Below are 20,091 nucleotides of genomic sequence, written 5' to 3'. Positions count from 1 at the left end.
AGAAATTGGGGATACATCTCTGCTAAAATTAAAAATTCTTACAAGAGACTGTGGTCTGGTTAGATCAACCTTCGTAAACTGCTTGAAGTGTAATGTGTGAATTATACAAGTCGAAGAATTCATGTTGTCCAAATCGTGCTCATTGTTCATATAGAAAATGACCATTTTTAGTAACTGGTCAGGCCAAGGCTCATCTCCCTTCCACAGAACTCTTATCTTCAGTGCTTTCTATGGTGTTGGACATGCAACATTTCTTGCAGCTGTTGATAACATGTGGATCCAATGCTGTCTATTAATGCATGACGGTTTTCCTCCTATTGGAGTTTGCATGTGACCCTAGCAGTGAAGATGAGTGCTTCTATCTCTCGCCCAACTAATCCACTTCAGGCACACTGTGGGCTTCATTGGTTTGATTACCAGTATGTGCAGTAGCTCCAATATAAAAGTAATTCCTCACAGGAACCATCACTGTTAATTGTTTTTTTTATTAAACTTGCTCTTTAAGGCATTCAGCGTAAGTAGAGAACATTTTTAGCATTAAACAGGACCGGATCGAACAGTCCAAACCCATCCAACATGAGGGCCCCAGTCATTCAATTCCTTGGGATGTGCTCTCGTGAGTGCCCCTTGGAAATTTTGCTTTGAGAAGTCTTCCTCTTGAGCACGATGGAAGAAAGTAATTTTAGTTTTACTGACCTTGCACATGATTGTTGGTGAACCATAGTGGTGCATAGAACCACGGTGATCCATGGCCTGTTGTAGTGATGAAAATGGATTTAGTGATTTTTTTTTTGCAGCAGTGGTACTTTTCAACATTGTGTTGAATGTGAGTGGATTCTAGTCAATGTTTTTAAGAGTTTTTAAACCCTCGGCCCCCCCCCCCCCAGTGTTTTAATTGAATTGTTGAAACTGGGTAAATGAACAGGGCAGCATGGTGGCATAGTGGTTAGCACTGTTGCCTCACAGCGCCAGAGACCCGGGTTCAAATCCAGCCTCAGGTGACTGTGTGGAGTTTGCACATTCTCCCCGTGTTTGTGTGGGTTTCCTCCGGGTGCTCCGGTTTCCTCCCACAGTCCAAAGATGTGCGGGTTAGGTTGATTGGCCATGATAAATTGACCCTTAGTGTTAGGGGGATTAAATACGTGGGGTTACGGGGATAGGGTGGGATATGTGTTGGTGTAGGGGTTACGGGGATCGGGTGGGATATGTGTCGGTGCAGGCTCGATGGGCCGAAATGGCCTCTATCTGCACTGTGGGGTTTCTGTGTGAAATGATGCCAAAATTACACCTAATTGGCACATCCTGTATCCACAGGAAGCCTTTTCCCCCGCTCCATCCCTCCCCCTACACCCAGCTTGGATGCCTTGAAGGAGTGGAGTTTTATACATGGATGCATTTTATTTATAAACATATATGCTGCAAAAGTGGGAGCAGCATATTGTATCGGGTATTATACCGTAAAATTTAAAATAGTGAATGTATACCACTCTTTGTATCATTTTAATTGGATTTAGAGCATATTTTTCCATATCTGGTGAAGGCAGCTTTGAAATGGAAACTTCACTTTGCTCCAAGTTTAGAATGAGTTCATGAAATGGTATCTCTAATTTTGTAGCTTACTGTTGAGTCCAATAAAATTAATTTTGTTCGGAGATCTTTTATTTAGGCGTATCCTCACTTTGTTCATGGGGGTATAGCTGCTTGCGTATCTTTTTAAGATGGGGGACTTTGCATTATCCTTGATGCATTTCTGCGTAGTTTGTCAAACCAACAAATTTTCATGGCGATGATAAACAATTTAAAATAAACTGAACCAGCTGGACGCTGTTGTGTAAGGTAATGGGTTGTTAGCGATGCTTTATTACAGTATTGGAATTCTGTCCTTTATGACAAATCCATTTACAGCATTGTGCCGAGTTAGCTCTTCCTTTTCACAGCTGTGTTCAATTGAGTTATATCCCCAACATATTCCGCAGTTGAAATCGGGATTAGCATACGCAGCATTATCTTGTCCAGGAAGACATCACCTAGCATGTGATTAATTGCGCTGCACAGCTGAACCAGCTTCTTCAGAACTTGGTGATTCTTTCAACATTCAGTAATAAAATAAGGATGAATTTTTATTAACGTTTGGGACCATCAACGTTATTAACTATTTGGTCAGTTTTAATTCAGTGGGCTTATTGTGATGGGTTATTATCTAGCTTTTTTTAAAAACTGTATTGGGTATGATGCTGTAATACTCCATAGAATCATAGAAGTTTACGGCAGAGAAGGAGGCCATCATGTCCGTGCCAGCCGAAAAAGAGCTCTCCAGCCTAATCCCACTTTCCAGCTCTTGGTCCGTAGCCCTGTCGGTTACTTCAAGTGCATATCCAAGTACTTTTATAAATGTGATGAGGGTTCCTGCCTCGACCACCCTGTCAGGCAGTGAGTTCCAGACCCCCACCATCCTCTGGGTGAAAAAAGTTCTCCTCAACTCTCCTCTAATCCTTCTACCAATTACTTTAAATCTATGCCCCTGGTTATTGACCTCTCCAAGGGAAATAGATCCTTCCTATCAACTCTATCCAGGACCCTCATAATTTTATACACCTCAATTAAATCTCCCCTCAGCCTTCTCTGTTTCCCCCCCCAAAAAACAACCCCAGCCTATCGATCTTTCCTCAGAGCTAACATTCTCCAGCCCAGGCAACAGCCTTGTAAATTTCCTCTGTACCCTCTCTAGTGCAATCACATCTTTCTTGTAATGTGACCAGAACTGTACGCAGTTCTAGCTGTGGCCTAATAGTGTTTTATACAGTTCAAGCATAACCACCCTGCTCTTATTTTCTATGCCTCCGCTAATAAAGGAGAGTATCCTGTATGCTGCCTTAACCACCATACTTACCTGTCCTGCTACCTTCAGGGATCTGTGGACGTGCACTCCAAGGTCTCTGTTCCCTCTGTTCCTCTGCACTTCTCAGTATCCTACCATTTATTGTGCATGCCCTTGTCTGGTTAGCTCTTCCCAGATACAATACTAGATGTACTTTTTGGCTGGAAACGAGATTTAACCTCTGGTGTATGATTACAAAAAGACTTTGCTCAATGATATTCGAGGACAATTTTGCAACCACTGAAAGTTAGGGTTGTACTGAAATGATCTGTGTCAGTGTGCAAGTGAATGGCAGCTGGAAACTCTGATTTTCTGTAACTCTTAATGGACATCTGGTGTCTACTTGTTGAACAAAGCACAATGGAAAAAGCTGAAGGCTTCCAATTTTCAATAAATCTGAAAGGGTGCATTTTCAATATTTGAATTTCAGAATGGCTCCAAAAAAGAGTGCATAAGCGGGCAGTTTAGGGATTATAATTCTGAATAAACTGCGTTTGAAGCATTTCGATCTTCTGCCTAAAAGATGTAACAAAATTCTGGTATAACCTTCAAATAACATACCTGCAGATGACATCTGAGATATATCAACATGAAAAACAACTTCAAAATGATAAAATCTATTGAACTTAGTGCCAAGTGTAGACTGAACTGAATGTTTACAACGGCTTTGTTATTTTAGATAATGAGGATTTCTTTTAGATTGTTTCTGGACTTTCTGTCCAAGGGGTAACAATGTTGCAGTGTTACAAACTGTTCTGAAAGAGAAAGTATTTTTGAAATGTGACTCAAAAAAATGGGGGTGATTTCTGTGCCGAAGTATTATTGGTTGACTTGTATTGGGGATGGATTTCCAGATTGGGAGTTTGTAGATTTCTGGTTGCAGAGCTACCTGGTAAAGTTAAGAGGAACTTCTTTGGCACAACATTAATTTGAGTTTTAGAAAGCACTGCATCCCATTGTTATTTTCACCCTCTGTACACTTTCAGGAAGAGGCCTATTTTCCAACTGGTAACAAATAGCTGGGCAAATTTTTTTTTTTTTTATCCAATTGTGGTGTATGTAGCCTGTTCCACCTTAAGAGAACTACCTTAAGAGATGTACTACTTTCTCTTGGCTGCTGTATACTGTAATACCGGTGGTGACCACACCGGTATATAAGTGTTGTGTAGGGATTTGCTGGGCAATTCAGCCCTGACCTCCGAATAGTAAAGACCTGTTAAAAGTTATTCTTGTGGTCTGTGTCCAGTGATTTATAATAAGCATAACTGGGACACACAGACTTAACACCAATCATTCTGTTTTCCCTTAATCCCATAACCATAAACCCTATTCACTGACTAAGCAAGTCTTACCATCTCCTTTTGCCTTGCACCATCATCCCTTTTGTCATTTAATCTCTCCTGCCTTCCATCCTATCACAGACCTTCCCTTCTGTTCTTCCCCCCTCACCCCCCCCCCTTACTCTGCCTCTGCACTTGCTTAAAACCTGTTGTTTATCTAACTTTTTCCAGTTCTGATGAAGGGTCATCGACCTGAAACGTTAACTCTGTTTCTCTCTCCACAGATGCTGCCTGACCACCTGAGTGTTTCCAGCATTTTCTGTTTTTATTTCACTCTTCATTCCTGATTGGAAAAGTGGGTTCTGTTTTTTTTTGTTTTACATAGATAATATATATTAATTATTTGGGGTTGGTTGACTCTCAATTCTAAGTTGTGAAGTTTGGCATAGTCCTCATCCCACTTAGTCAAAGTTTTCCTTTAATGTATATCTTTTTTCCTCATGCTTGCTCTCGCATATCTTGACTACTTGAGTTAATTTTGAATGTAGTATCACTTAGTACTCCTGAAGTTTCAGAAAATATTCAATTCTCCAACCTATTTCCCGTATCTGGGGTATCTTGTGTCTCTGTTTAAATCTGTCTGTTGTTTACATTAGATGGGAAGGGAAAACCTTAATCTTTGAGCACCAGTGGTGACTAAGGGTCCCGGCTTCCCCTTCCATGTTGTGGATTACTCATGTATTCCAAGTATAGGCAGACCTATTGAAGCAAATTAATCTTTACAAGAAGCATACTCCCAAGTAGTTGTGGGTGCTGGTGGACTTGTAATAGATTGCCAAGGATAAGAAATCGGGCAAGGGAGGAGTTAGAGATGGATCCTAAAGAAAGACCTGAGTTTCTATAGCAGCTTTCACAGTCGCCGGACGTCCCAAAGTGCTTTACAACCAATGAAGTACTTTTAAAAGTGTAGTCACTGTTGTAATATGAAGGCGAGGGATCACTGGAAGAAGCAGAACTAATTTACATTTTCACGATCAGAACAACAGCGCAAAGCACATCAGTAGTGATCAACGTCACCAGAGTAGGTCAGGGAGGGATGTGGAGTAAGATTTGAATCAAGTGTTCCTACAAAAAGATGGGCATAGTTGGGACTTGAGCTACTTCCCATAGTGACGCCTATTATGTGGAGGAAATGAGTGGAGTGAAGAAAGGTTGTTCATTCTAGGATATGGTGTAGTCACGGTACATCCATGGTGAACAGGGGACAAGTTATGAAGTTCAACATCTTCTGTTTTTATTTCATTTCCAACATTTGATGTTTTTCCTTTTTTAAAATGTCTATTGAGTAGCTGTGTAATGTCTTCTAGTTATAAACAGGCCTTTTTTAAAATCTAACTCCCATACCTCTCGCTCTAGTTTCCACTTGTAGCGTGTGCTTTTTCCATTTGTGCTCCTCCTTGAAGTTTCAGCAGCAGAGGAGCGAGAAGGCGGTCAGGTTACTGTTTCTCAATTGTTGGGGATTAATGTATGGTCAAGTAGTGAGAGCAGGAATGACATCCTCCTCGTACGGGACATCTACGAGCCCTTGGATATGTGACACAACGAAATGGCTGTTTCATCTCGTGTTTTCATTTAGAGCATAATGTGGTTTAAAATAATTGATTAAAAATGAACAGTAAATTAGAACATTTGCACTACTTTCCCCATTGACCCCAACTGATCCCTTTGACTCTGAACATGGCTGCCACTTACTGTATGAATGACCGTTTAATGTAGAAAAGCTGTTAACCTACATTACCTTCCAGTTAAATCGAGCAATAGATGGTATTTGTGCTGCATCATAAATTATTTTTGTGTTGAGAGTCGACGGCAATTGACAGCACTCAAATTGTACAGTTTAATGGAAATGAGCACAGTGGCTGTGTTTGCATATTGCCCTTTCATCTCTAGAATATGGGTTGAAATCCCCACCAGACTGTTGAGAAAACTCTCTCATCTCTGCTAGCTGTGAGGGTCCTACGTGAAATGAGTTTGAGCAACTTCAAAAATATTCCTTGTGGGTGTTGATCTACAGCATTAAAATCGCCAGTACTTTGGAAAGAAAGAGAGACTTGCATTTCTATAGCGCCTTTCACGACCACCGGACGTCTCCAGGCGCTTTACAGCCAATGAAGTACTTTTGAAGTGGAGTCACTGTAATGTGGGAAACGTGGCAGCCAATTTGCGCACAGCAAGGTCCCACAAACAGCAATGTGATAATGACCAGAGAATCATTTTTTTAATGTTGGTTGAGGGATAAATATTTGCCCCAGGACACCGGGGATAACTCCCCTGCTCTTCTTCGAAATAGTGCCATGGGATCTTTTACATCCACCTGAGAGAGCAGACGGGGCCTCGGTTTAACGTCTCATCCGAACGACGGCACCTCCGACAGTGCCGCTCTCCCTCAGCACGGCACTGGGAGTGTCAGCCTAGCTTTATGCGCTCAAGTATCTGGAGTGAGACTTGAACCCACAACCTTCTGACTCAGAGGCGAGTGTGCTACCCACTGAGCCACAGCTGACACTGTGGGGTGGAACAAAGGGGTGGTGGGGAAAGGAGAGGAGAGACGTGTTTAGTCATGTTGCTCCAGCCATCGAGTGTCGGGCAGGCTTGATGGACCAGCTCGACATTGCCTGCCAGCCAATTCTGTATGTTCATGTGTATTTGTGTCAACTTGACTGAGGCAGCAGCACTCCTGCCTGAGTTTGAAATAATGGTGGGTTCAAGCCACACTCTAACGTACATGCGTACCAACCTGGAAAACTAGCAAAAACTAACCAACCAAACACCTCCCAAAGTTAACAACTCATCAGTCTAGACTGATGTACAGAAAAAAGTAGCTGCACAAAGTCCAGTATGACCTTGGTGTCAAAACGTAATCATTTGCAATGCAGGAAAAATATAGTTGAAAGTAAGTTTTGCAACAATTGTTTATTGGAAATTTCTGAAGGGGCTGTGAGCATGTAAATGTGATTTAGTTTCTAGACTGGTCTGGAAAGAATTCTGTTTGCCTACCCTTGATAGCTCTGCTGTCAGTCTAAATGTTGTGGGTTCAAGACTCGAGCACACAATCTAGGCTGACTCCTGAGGAAGTGGGGTTTTTTTGTGCTGCCTTTCAGATGACCGATTGAACTGAAGTGGTTCAGGTGGAGGTTAAAGAACCCATGTTACTATTCAGAGAAGAACATGGGAGTTCTTCGCTTGTCCTGGCCAACATTCCTCCTTCAACCAGTAGTACCAAAAATGGACTCTTGGTCATTCAGCCAGAGTTAACCTGGGCATTTCAATGACTCTGAAATGTGATTTTAGAAACAACAAATGGAGCAAATCATTCCTGAATCTGCACTTCAGAAGAGATGCAAAATTGAAAAATAGGCTGATGGATGTAGTTTTGTTCCTCCTATATGTTTGAATGAGCATTAATGAAATTATTAAAATACAATTAAGTTTATTACCAGTCCATTGTGGTTTAACAACACTGCCTTCGGTCCTCCAGCAGTGATCAAATATTGCACATTTATGTGTATGAACAAGCGAAAATGTATATTTTTGCAGCAGAAATGTTTTGTTACTGGCTGTATATTGGGTAGCTCAGTTTAAAGATTTAAAATGTTTTAAACTTTTTTTAAATCCCATGGTAACTTCTGTTTTTAAATTTATGTAAATCCTGACTGAGTTATCGCACTCCATGTTCGTGCTAATGGAAGAAAGAATTCTAACCTGATTTTTTTTTAATGCTTTTTCCACTTTGCTGATCTGTAAAACAATTCATTTTATGTAAATGTCCTTGCAACAAATTGAAAAAATCTAAATGTATTGCAAGCCACACCACTGCTCATTTCAATTCTTTTGTGGTCATTCGGTTGAAGGTGACCCATTGTAAAGTGTTTGGGATTTCTGTACGCAGAGAGCATCTCCTGTTGCTGTGAAATTTTCACCCTCCTGTGTGCCATAAAGGCATAGTATGTTGCAGAACTGGAGATTGTTCCTTTACAGTGTAACGCATCAGAAACCCCATGAGATGCCTGCCCCATGCCTGTGTCCTTTCAAAAAGGTGGTAAATATCATTCAGACCCTCCTGTTCCAGCTCAAAACTAATGTCAATTTATTTACATTTGACAATTTACACCCAAGTAGAAAAACACAGCATGAAACTTCATATAATGCTTACGCAATATCTCTACTTTGGAAGGTAGCAAATGTAACCCCACTATTTAAGAAATCAGGGAAAGAGAAAACGGGGAACTGCAGACCAGTTAGCCTGACACCAGCCTGACACCTGGGAATCCCTGGCCCAAGACCGCACAAAGTGGAGGAGAAGCATCCGGGAAGGCGCTGAACACCTCGAGCCTCTTTGCCAGGAGCAAGCGCAAGCCAAGTGCAAGGAGCGCAAGGAGCGCATGTCAACCCAAGCACCCCACCCGCCCGCCCCTTCAACCACCGTCTGCCCCACCTGTGACAGAGACTGTAGGTCCGGCATTGGACTCATCAGTCACCTGAGAACTCCTTTTTAGCGTGGAAGCAAGTCATCCTCGGTTCCGAGGGACTGCCTAAGAAGAGAAGTAGTAGGGAAAATGCTAGAATCTATTATTAAGGACGTGGCAACAGGGCACTTAGAAAATAATAATAGAATTGGGCAGAGTCAACACGGATTTATGAAAGGGAAAGAGTGTTTAACGAATCTGTTATTTTGAGGTTATAACTAGCAGAATAGATAAGGGGGAACCAGTGGGTGTGGTGTACTTGGATTTTCAGAAGGCATTTGATAAGGTGCCCCACGAGGTTATTAAACAAAATTAGTTCTCCATGGGATTGGGGTAATATACTAGCATGGATTGAGGATTGGTTAACGGACAGAAAACAGAGAGTGGGAATAAACGGGTCATTTTCGGGTTGGCAGGCTGTAACTAGTGGGGTACCGCAAGGATCAGTGCTTGGGCCTCAGCTATTCACAATCTACATCAATGATTTGGATGAGGGGACCAAATGTAATATATCCAAGTTTGCTGATGATACAAAGCTGGGTGGGAATGTAAGTTGTGAGGAGGATGCAAGGAGGCTTCAAGTGGATATAGACAGGCTAAGTGAGTGGGCGAGAACATGGCAAATGGAATATAATGTGGAGAAATGTGAAGTTATCCACTTTGGCAGGAAAAATAGAAAAGCAGAGTATTTTTTAAATGGTGCGAGATTGGGAAATGTTGGTGTTCAGAGGGACCTGGGTGTCCTTGTACACGAATCACTGAAAGTTAACATGCAGGTACAGCAAGCAATTAGGAAAGCAAATCGTATGTCGGCCTTTATTACAAGAGGATTTGAGTATAAGAGTAAAGATGTCTTACTGCAATTATATAGGGCCCTGGTGAGACCACACATGGAGTATTGTGGACAGTTCTGGTCTCCTTACCTAAGGAAGGATATACTTGCCATAGAGGGAGTGCAACGAAGGTTCACCAGACTGATTCCTGGGATGGGGGGATTGCCCTATGAGGAGAGATTGAGTAGACTAGGTCTATATTCTCTAGAGTTTAGAAGAATGAGAGGTGATCTCATTGAAACATACAAAATTCTTACAGGGCTTGACAGGGTAGATGCAGAGGGGATGTTTCCCCTGACTGGGGAGTCTAGAACCAGGGGTCACAGTCTCAGAATAAGGGGTCGGCCATTTAGGACTGAGATTAGGAGAAATTTCTTCACTGAGGGTGGTGAATCTTTGGAATTCTCTACCCCAGAGGGCTGTGGAGGCTCAGTCGTTGAGTATATTCAAGACAGAGATCGATAGATTTTTGAATATTAAGGGAATCCAGGGATATGGGGCTAGTGCAGGAAAGTGGAGATGAGGTAGAAGATCAGCCATGATCTTATTGAATGGCGGAGCAGGCTCGAAGGGCCAAATGGCCGCCGACTCCTAGTTCTTATGTTCTTTCTATCTTGGGACCTCATCCCTATCTCTGTAAACTCCTCCAGCTGTGCCCCACCATTGGCAGCGGTGCCTTCAGCTGTCTGGGTCCCATGCTCTGGAATTCCCCCCTCAAATGCTTTTGCCTCTGCACCTCCATCTCCTTTTTAGGGCCCTCCCACCTCTGACCAAGCTTTTTTTGGTCATTCCTTCCCGTTTGTCTTTTTGTCTGAATTCTCCACTGTGAACCAACCAGGAATGCTTTTCTATGTTAAAGGCACTATATAAATGCAAGTTGTTGTGGTTGGCGTCAGGCTATTGCTATTTATCAATTACTGCACTTGGCTCGATAAAGTGTGATCGGCAGTTTTCTAGCCGACTATAGTGGCTCATTTGCTTTTGCCACTTGACTGCAGCAGAAACTATTAATTTCTGATTAGAAACATAGAAGATAGGAGCAGGAGTAGGCCATTCGGCCCCTCGAGCCTGCTCCGCCATTCAATGAGATCATGGCTGATCATCCAAATTCAGTACCCTGTCCCTGCTTTCTCCCCATATCCCTTGATCCCTTTAGCCTCAAGAAATATATCCAACTCCTTCTTGAATATATTTAATGAATTGGCCTCAACTGCCCTGTGTGGTAGAGAATGCCACCGGTTCACCACTCTCTGGGTGAAGAAATTCCTCCTCCTCTCAGTCCTAAATGGCCTACCCCTTAGACTGGGACCCCTGGTTCTGGACTCCCCCGCCATCGGGAACATCCTTCCAGAGTCCATTGTGTGACTAATTTCAATTATCCCTTAACTACGGTGTTCTGGCTGACCTGCATATCAAACAATATTGCACAGGCAGCTCGTCTCAAACAATGCATATTCTCTGGGCAGTTTTGCGTATTGGCTACTCTCGGTCTCACAGAACTCTCAAAGATACAACTCCGCAAAGCCAGCTTTTAATTCAATTTACTCTAAACTCTGGGATTCCCCCCCCCCCCCCCCCCAAACCTCTCCACACCTCTCCTTTTAAGACCCTCCCTAAAACCTACCTTTTTAACCTCTCATTTGGTCACCAGTCCTAATCTCCTTTGGCTCTTGTCAATTTTTGGCTTGATTACACTCTGAAGTGCCTTAAGACATTTTCCGACATTAAAGGCGCGCTATAAATACAAGTTGTTACATCTAAAGTCATATAAAAGAAAGAGTTCAGAAATGTTCTCTGGTCCTGTTGCAGCCAGTACGGACATTTTTTTGTGACATTTTCAAAAACAATTGAAATTACAGAAATGACTAGTCAACCATTTCTGTTCATTTTCCACCATTTGGTGCTCCTGGCTTATCTGTCTTGGTTAAATGGCTTAATGGTCACACACAAGGCAGGGGGGAGGGGGGGTGGTGGTCAGCAAGCGCGTTCGGTGGCTTATAAGCATATGGAGAGAGTCATGGGAGAGCCTGGGTGCAGCCCTGTACCTTTGTGCAGTGCTTGTCAGTGTTTGCAGCACCTCAATGCTGTAGAACACTGACCGCACAAGTGTCTAAAATAAATTTGCGCATGGTCCCTTTAAGGAAACCGGCTGATAACCAGCCCAATCGACGTAAAATCATTCTACACAGCAGGGTGGGGACCCGCCTCCGACATCGCCCGACCCCCGGACCCGCCGAGTTCGGGGAAATCTCAGCCAAGGCTTCCCTGAAATCGGGTTTCACTTTGAAAAATATTTTTCCCTTGTTTAAAAAATCCTGGATATTTGTTTCATCTTTCATTTACTGATTTTAAAAGAAATATATACTTGAGGAAAATATGATGTGACTTAAAACAAAAAAAGCTTTGTCTTGTTTGGGGAGCGGAGTGGAAAGAAATAACTTTTGGATCAGTGCTCTGTTGTGGGAGCAGCTTTGGTTGTAAAACCACTGGGATTATTGCTGTTTACTACTCTAGTCTCCCTGCTTTATATAATTAATCAAACACCTGCAATCAACGGTGCATTTTGCACTTGCGTGTCACTGTACCTCACACCTGCTCACGGGTTCAGGACTCACCTGATCGTGTGTCTGCGGAAGAACAGAAGCTTTGTCCAAAGGCATCCTGGGCAACCTTGGGCCGTGGAGTAAATTTAAATCCAGCACGGATTTGTTCGCAGATGTTGGCAACTGGATATAACCTGGGGAAATGTTGACTTTCGGTATCTGCTGCAAGTGCCTAAAATGTCTTCACCAAATGCAGGAATACCTCCGAAAGCTGGAAGTGGAAACTGAGGGGGCTGTGGGAGGGTCCCGCCAGGGCTTTTCAAGCCAGAGATTTCAGGCCAGTCATTGGTCATCCAGTATAAAGATAGTGTTGTGGTTTATGTAGCAGGTTGTGGTTAGTTTTACAGTTGAGTAGTTATGGTGCCTTAACCACCTCTTAGGACAGAAATGATTAACTGATGTAAAAATGTTACAGTTTACAGTTATGCAACAACACTAAGAATACTTTTGCCTGTAGAACTGTATAATAATTATGTAACCTCATTTTCTAATTTGAGTGTACAGCTGAACAGAAGGGAGGAAGGGACCTTCTGGTAGCGTTCAGTTAAAATGTTAGCTAGTAAATACCCTTTTTTTAATTCATTCATGGTATCTGGGTGTCGCTGGCAAGGCCAGCATTTATTGCCCATCCCTAATTGCCCTCGAAGGTGGTGGTGAGCTGCCTTCTTGAACTGCTGCAGTCCGTGTGGTGAAGGTGCTCCCACAGTGCTGTTAGGGAGTTCCAGGATTTTGACCCAGTGACGATGAGGGAACGGCTGATATATTTCCAATCAGGATGGTGTCTGACTTGGAGGTGGTGGTGTTCCCATGCGCCTGCTGCCCTTGTCCTTCTAGGTGGAAGAGGTGGCGGGTTTGGGAGGTGCTGCCGAAGAAGCCTTGGCGAGTTGCTGCAGTGCATCTTGTAGATGGTACACACTGCAGCCACGGTACGCCGGTGGTGGAGGGAGTGAATGTTGAAGGTGGTGGATGGAGTGCCAATCAAGCGGGCTGCTTTATCCTGAATGGTGTCGAGCTTCTTGAGTGTTGTTGGAGCTGCACTCATCCAGGCAAGTGGAGAGTATTCCATCACACTCCTGACTTGTGCCTTGTAGATGGTGGAAAGGCTTTGGGGAGTCAGGTGGTGAGACACTCGCCGCAGAATACCCAGCCTCTGACCTGCTCTTATAGCCACAGTATTTATGTGGCTGGTCCAGTTAAGTTTCTGGTCAATGGTGACCCCCCAGGATATTGATGGTGGGGGATTCGGCAATGGTACTGCCAGTGCATGCCAAGGAGAGGTTGGTTAGACTCTCTTGTTGGAGATCGTCATTGCCTAACACTGGTGTGGTGGAATGTTATTTGCCGCTTATCAGCCAAAGCCTGGATATTGTACAGGTCTTGCTGCATGTGGGCACGGACTAATTCATCATCTGAGTTGCTGCAAATGGAACTGAACACTCTGCAATCATCAGCGAACATCCCCATTTCTGACCTTCAGCTGCTTCATCAATGACCTTCATGCCAGAAGATAGTTGGGCCTAGGACACTGCCCTGAGGAACTCCTGCAGTGATGTCCTGGGGCTGAGATGATTGGTCTCCAACCACCAGTACCATCTTCCTTTGTGCTAGGTATGCCCAGTTTTGAGCTGCTAGATCTGTTCTGAATCTACCCCATTTAGCACAGTGCTAATGCCACAAAACATGTCATCAGTGTGAAGACGGAACTTTGTCTCCACAAGGACTGTGGGGTGGTCACCCCTACCGATTGCTGTCGTGGACAGATGCATCTGCAACGGGTAGATTGGTGAGGAGGTGGTCAAGTAGGTTTTTTTCCCCTCGTGTTGGTTCTCTGACCACAGGCCCAGACTAGCAGCTATGTCCTTCAGGACTCGGTCAGTAGTGGCGCTACTGAGCCACTCTTGGTGATGGACATTGAAGTCCCCCACCCAGAGTACATTCTGTGCCCTATGTTAGTGTGGAATAGGGTTTTTCAGGTGCTCCCAAAATCCTTTAATTGCCTGCTGATGAGGCTTCCATGGGTGGACGTGACGTGACTGCAAATGGCCTGCCGCAGGGTTAGCAACCCACCTGATACCACTTAGCGTTTTATAACAACAACTTTTATTTATATAGCGCCTTTAATGTAGTAAAACGTCCCAAGGTGCTTCACAGGAGTATTCGAAGACAAAAAATTTGACACCGATCCACACGAGGATAAATTAGGGCAGGTGACCAAAAGCTTGGTCAAAGAGGTAGGTTTTAAGGAGCGTCTTAAAGGAGGAAAGAGAGGTAGCGAGGCGGAGAGGTTTAGGCAGGGAATTCCAGAGCTTAGGGCCTAGGCAGCAGAAGGCATGGCCACCAAACTGAAAATTGTGAATATTATTTTAATGCAAACTAGCCCAGTATGAAGCTACTAACTAGAGTTTGGGTTCATAACGAATAGTGAGTCTATGCTGTGTGCACTCTGGCTTTAAAGACCTTTTCTATAATGGGTTACCCAGAACTGCACATAGTACTCTAATTGTGGCCTAACCAATGTTCTCTACTAATTTATTAATAGATTCGCCTAGCTTGTTCATTCTCGGGCTGTAAGTAATGCTTAGATCTGGTATTGTTTGACTTTGCTCATCTGAAAGCTTCTCACTTCCACGAGAAGTGCAGTCAAAGCGCCTCTGGGACGTATAGCTGTCTGAGCTTCACACGTGCGCCACATGCAGATGAACAAAGCAGTACGAGCTGTCATTCCACCCAACCTTTCTTTTATCCCCCCCCCCTGTCCTCCCAAAAAGGCACTCCACATTTGGAATCGAGAGGCCCGAGACCAATAATGGCTCCTACCCAAATCTCTCTGAACAGGAGTAGTCTGCCATTCAGCCCCTCGAGCCTGTTCCGCCATTCAGTGAGATCAGGGCTGATCTGTATCCTAACTCCATCTGCTCGCCTTCGCTCCATATCCCTTAATACCCTTGGCTAGCAAAATCCTGTCCACCTCTGATTTAATATTATTGAGTCCCAGCACCACCTGCTTTGTGTGGGGAGAGTGTTCCACACTTCTACCTCCCTTTGTGTGAAGAAGCGTTTCCTAATTTCTCTTGCATGGAATGGCCTGGCTCTGATTTGATGGTTATGTCCCCTTGTCCTAGACACTCCTACAAGTGGGAAAAGCTCCTCCCTACCTACCCTATCAATTCCTTCCAAAACCCCAATTCCTTCCAAAATCCTAAAAACCTCAATCAAATCAAATACCTCCTCTCTGGTGAAGAAGGCCCAGCAGCGCCTATATTTCCTAAGGAGGCTGAAGGGATGTAACCTGTCACCCCTGATCCTCTCTAACTTTTACCACTGCACAATAGAGAGCATCCTGACGAACTGTATCACAGTATGGTATGGCAGCTGTAGCTCCTATGACCGGAAAGCCCTGCAGCGGGTAGTCAAAACTGCCCAACGCATTACCGGCACCCGGCTACCGACCATAGAGCACATATACCAGAAACGCTGTCTATGGAGGTCACTGACCATCATCAAAGACCCTACCCACCCCAGCCACAGTCTGTTCGCCCTCCTGCCATCTGGGAGACGCTACAGATGCATTCGCACCCGTACGACCAGATTTAGGAACAGCTTCTTTCCCAGGGCTGTCATCCTACTGAACTCCACAAATAAACTCTAAAGCCTGCACATCTGCCAATGCACTTTATTATGGTTATGTTTATGTTAATATATTACAAGCCAAATGTATGTTGAATGTTTAAATGTCTTAATCTAAATGTACACTCTCGGGAGCCGCAAGCCTACATTTCGTTGTACTGCACTTGTGCACTAACAATGACAATAAAAAGTTGATTTTGAATGCTTTGACCGTCTATATTCCAGGGAATACGGGCCTAGTTTATGTAATCCTCCATAATCTAACCTTTGGAGTTCTGGTGAATCTGCACTGCACTCCTTCCAAGGCCAGTATATACTTTCTAAGATGCTGTGCCCAGAACCGTACACCGTTCTCCAAATGTGGTCAAGCCAGGGCTTAAATATGTAGTGCTGTTTAAATATATACAACTTTACAAACCCGTCTTGCCAATTTTCAGCATTTACAATTTTCCTGTGGGAGATGGTTAGTGCTGCCACCTTCCACCCTTCATGATAGATTAAGTAGTTTCTTCACTCAATTATGAAAGTGTGGGAGTAGTAACCACAATACTTATGAGTAAGCACAGAAACTCGAGAGCCATTATATAATCTTGTATTAACTTTCCTGCTTTGAATTATGGTTTTAACTTTTGTTACAAGGTAGTGGAGGAAGTAGTTGTATTATTGTCCATCTATATATCAATGCTATGAAACGGCATCATCATTGACCATTTAAGACCATGTCAGTATTGTTTAATTACCATTGACAGAGAATATTAGTCTATTTTTGTCATTTCTACAGTTGGGAGAGACTATCCTATCCATTTTGAATTTCCATTTTAAAGTAAATTGTATCCTTACTTTCCCAATTTGCCATCGGTAACTGAGGATTCAAGAGCGATTGTTCCTCATCAGGTAGAACTCTTAAGCATGTATCTTGTACTGGATGATTCAGGAAAGAATACATCTTTAAGAGCTTGGAACCTTGTAAACCGCCAGTCAACTGGGACCCATTTCACATACCAGGTGGCTGATCGGGTTAGTCTGAAACCTGCTGCTCTGGTTGTCCACTCGAGATATAGGATTATTAGGCTGCCTACACTGGCTCAATGAACAGCCCCTCGATTCGGCACTTTACAACCTTCTGGACTCAACATCGAGTTCAACAATTTCAGATTGTAACCGCTGCTCCCATTTTTCCGGACAGCAGGCGCTGGTAATGATTCTGCTGTTGCCATTTATAGTTCTTCTAGATCCATCTTTTGTTACTTTACTCGTCCCATTTTACCCCCTTTTGCCTCGCACCATCATCCATCTTTGTCATTTAATCTCTCCTGCCTTCCACCCTATCACAGACCTTCCCATTTGTTCTCTCCTTCCCTGCCTCTACACTTGCTTAAAACCTCTTGCAGCTGTACCATTTTCCAGTTCTGATGAAGGGTCATCGACCTGAAACGTTAACTCTGTTCCTCCCTCCACAGATGCTGCCTGACCGGCTGAGTGTTTCCAGCATTATCTGATTATTGGACTGGTTGCACGCTACCATTTTCCTAGCGCTTTTTTTCTCTTGCCTCTTTCCTTCTCTTATCCCACTTCCCCTTTCATTAGGTACATAGCGATGGCAAATTAAATCCATTACTTAGGTAAGACACGTTGAACTTTTGAGCACAGGAATTATATCTGCTTTTTTCTCTTTGTTTGCCCAACGCTCTTTGTCTAATGCTATTGAGGCACTTGTGGGGGGGGGTGGTGACCGCATGGATATTACACGCACATTACTCCCCCAGAAACGGTCCCAATGCCTCCGGAATCTGGAGCCCTCCCTCCTACACCATCTCTCCAGCCATGCATTCATTTGCTCTATCCTCCTGTTTCTGTACTCACTAGCACGTGGCACTGGGAGTAATCCAGAGATTACTGCCTTTTTGAGGTCCTGCTTTTTAACCTCTTTCCTAGCTCCCTAATATCTATAGATGTAAAAAGTCACACAACACCAGGTTATAGTCCAACAGCTTTATTTGAAATCACAAGCTTTCGGAGCGCTGCTCCTTCTTCAGGTGAAGTGGAGAAATGCATAAAGACACAGTTTATATAGTCAGAGAATCATGTCAGATGTTTACAGGTAACCTTTCCAACTGCCATTAATCACACCTCGGCAGAGAGATAATCACAGCAGTCAAAGGTGTGAATGGTGTCCAAACAGGTCAGTCAGGGAAACATTACATCAAAGAACAATGAGGTGGAGTCACAAGGGGTCAAATATTGCAGATGCTGGGGTCTGTATGAAAAACAAAAAAACAGACAAAAAACTTCTTTTTTTGTGGCTGGAAATCACAGCAGGTCCGGCCGCATCCGTGTAGAGAGAACAAGCCAATGTCGACTCGAGTCTGGATGACCCTGCATCAGGTGGGGTTACATGTAGCGTGACATGAACCCAAGATCTCTGTTGAGGCCGTCCTCATGGGTGCGGAACTTGGCTATCAGTTTCTGCTCGACGATTTTGCGTTGTCGTGTGTCTCGAAGGCCACCTTGGAGAATGCTTACCCGAAGATCGGAGGCTGGATGTCCTTGACTGCTGAAGTGTTCCCCGACTGGGAGGGAACACTCCTGCCTGGTGATTGTTGCGCGGTGTCCTTTCATCCGTTGTCGCAGTGTCTGCATGGTCTCGCCGATGTACCATGCTCCGGGGCATCCTTTCCTGCAACGTATGAGGTAGACAACGTTGGCCGAGTCACATGAGTATGTACCATGTACCTGGTGGGTGGTGTCCTCACGTGTGATGATGGTATCTGTGTTGATGATCTGGCATGTCTTGCAGAGGTTGCTGTGGCAGGGTTGTGTGGTGTCGTGGTCGCTGTTCTCCTGAAAGCTGGGTAATTTGCTGCGAACGATGGTCTGTTTGAGGTTAGGCGGCTGTTTGAAAGCGAGTAGTGGAGGCGTGGGGATGGCCTTAGCGAGGTGTTCGTCGTCATCGATGACCTGTTGAAGGCTGTGAAGAACATGGCGTAGTTTCTCCGCTCCGGGGAAGTACTGGACGACGAAGGGTACTCTGTTGGTTGTGTCCCGTGTTTGTCTTCTGAGGAGGTCTATGCGATTTTTCGCTGTGGCCTGTCGATCGACTGTCGATCGATATGACGCTCGACTCGTCGATCGACAGTTCCGACGGGCCACAGCGAAAAATCGCATAGACCTCCTCAGAAGACAAACACGGGACACAACCAACAGAGTACCCTTCGTCGTCCAGTACTTCCCCGGAGCGGAGAAACTACGCCATGTTCTTCGCAGCCTTCAACATGTCATCGATGACGACGAACACCTCGCTAAGGCCATCCCCACGCCTCCACTACTCGCTTTCAAACAGCCGCCTAACCTCAAACAGACCATCGTTCGCAGCAAATTACCCAGCTTTCAGGAGAACAGCGACCACGACACCACACAACCCTGCCACAGCAACCTCTGCAAGACATGCCAGATCATCAACACAGATACCATCATCACACGTGAGGACACCACCCACCAGGTACATGGTGCATACTCATGTGACTCGGCCAACGTTGTCTACTTCATACGTTGCAGGAAAGGATGCCCCGGAGCATGGTACATCGGCGAGACCATGCAGACACTGCGACAACGGATGAACGGACACCGCGCAACAATCACCAGGCAGGAGTGTTCCCTCCCAGTCGGGGAACACTTCAGCAGTCAAGGACATCCAGCCTCCGATCTTCGGGTAAGCATTCTCCAAGGTGGCCTTCGAGACACACGACAACGCAAAATCGTCGAGCAGAAACTGATAGCCAAGTTCCGCACCCATGAGGACGGCCTCAACAGAGATCTTGGGTTCATGTCACGCTACATGTAACCCCACCTGATGCAGGGTCATCCAGACTCGAGTCGACATTGGCTTGTTCTCTCTACACGGATGCGGCCGGACCTGCTGTGATTTCCAGCCCAAAAAAAAAAATGTTTTTTGTCTTTTTTTGTTTTTCATACAGACCCCAGCATCTGCAATATTTGACCCCTTGTGACCCCACCTCATTGTTCTTTGATGTAATGTTTCCCTGACTGACCTGTTTGGACACCATTCACACCTTTGACTGCTGTGATTATCTCTCTGCCGAGGTGTGATAAATGGCAGTTGGAAAGGATACCTGTAAACATCTGACATGACTCTCTGACTATATAAGCTGTGTCTTTATGCATTTCTCCACTTCACCTGAAGAAGGAGCAGCGCTCCGAAAGCTTGTGATTTCAAATAAAGCTGTTGGACTATAACCTGGTGTTGTGTGACTTCTCACATTTGTCCACCCCAGTCCAACACCGGCATCTCCACACCATAATATCTATAGGGTCTTGGATATGGGG

The 20,091-nt window shown here is 44.5% G+C and overlaps 1 protein-coding gene across 3 annotated transcripts in view; it reads left to right on the top strand.

The window, feature by feature from the left end:
• LOC147112241 (hippocalcin-like protein 1) overlaps positions 1 to 20,091 on the top strand; it is a 66,343-nt gene that overhangs the window by 33,550 nt on the left and 12,702 nt on the right. The window contains exon 1 of one of the 3 annotated variants that reach the window (XM_085996326.1): positions 4,436 to 4,513. The exons of the other annotated variants lie outside the window; for them this stretch is intronic. The gene's annotated coding sequence lies outside the window, so the exon portion shown is untranslated. Of the gene's footprint in view, positions 1 to 4,435; positions 4,514 to 20,091 lie in introns of those variants that run through there. 3 annotated transcript variants of the gene reach the window in all.

The sequence above is a fragment of the Somniosus microcephalus genome, chromosome 9 (genome assembly GCF_052327205.1).
Source record: "Somniosus microcephalus isolate GS21.2 chromosome 9, FLI_Smic_1.0, whole genome shotgun sequence".
NCBI classification, from domain to species: domain Eukaryota; kingdom Metazoa; phylum Chordata; class Chondrichthyes; order Squaliformes; family Somniosidae; genus Somniosus; species Somniosus microcephalus.
This window is presented reverse-complemented; position numbering and strand designations above follow the sequence as displayed.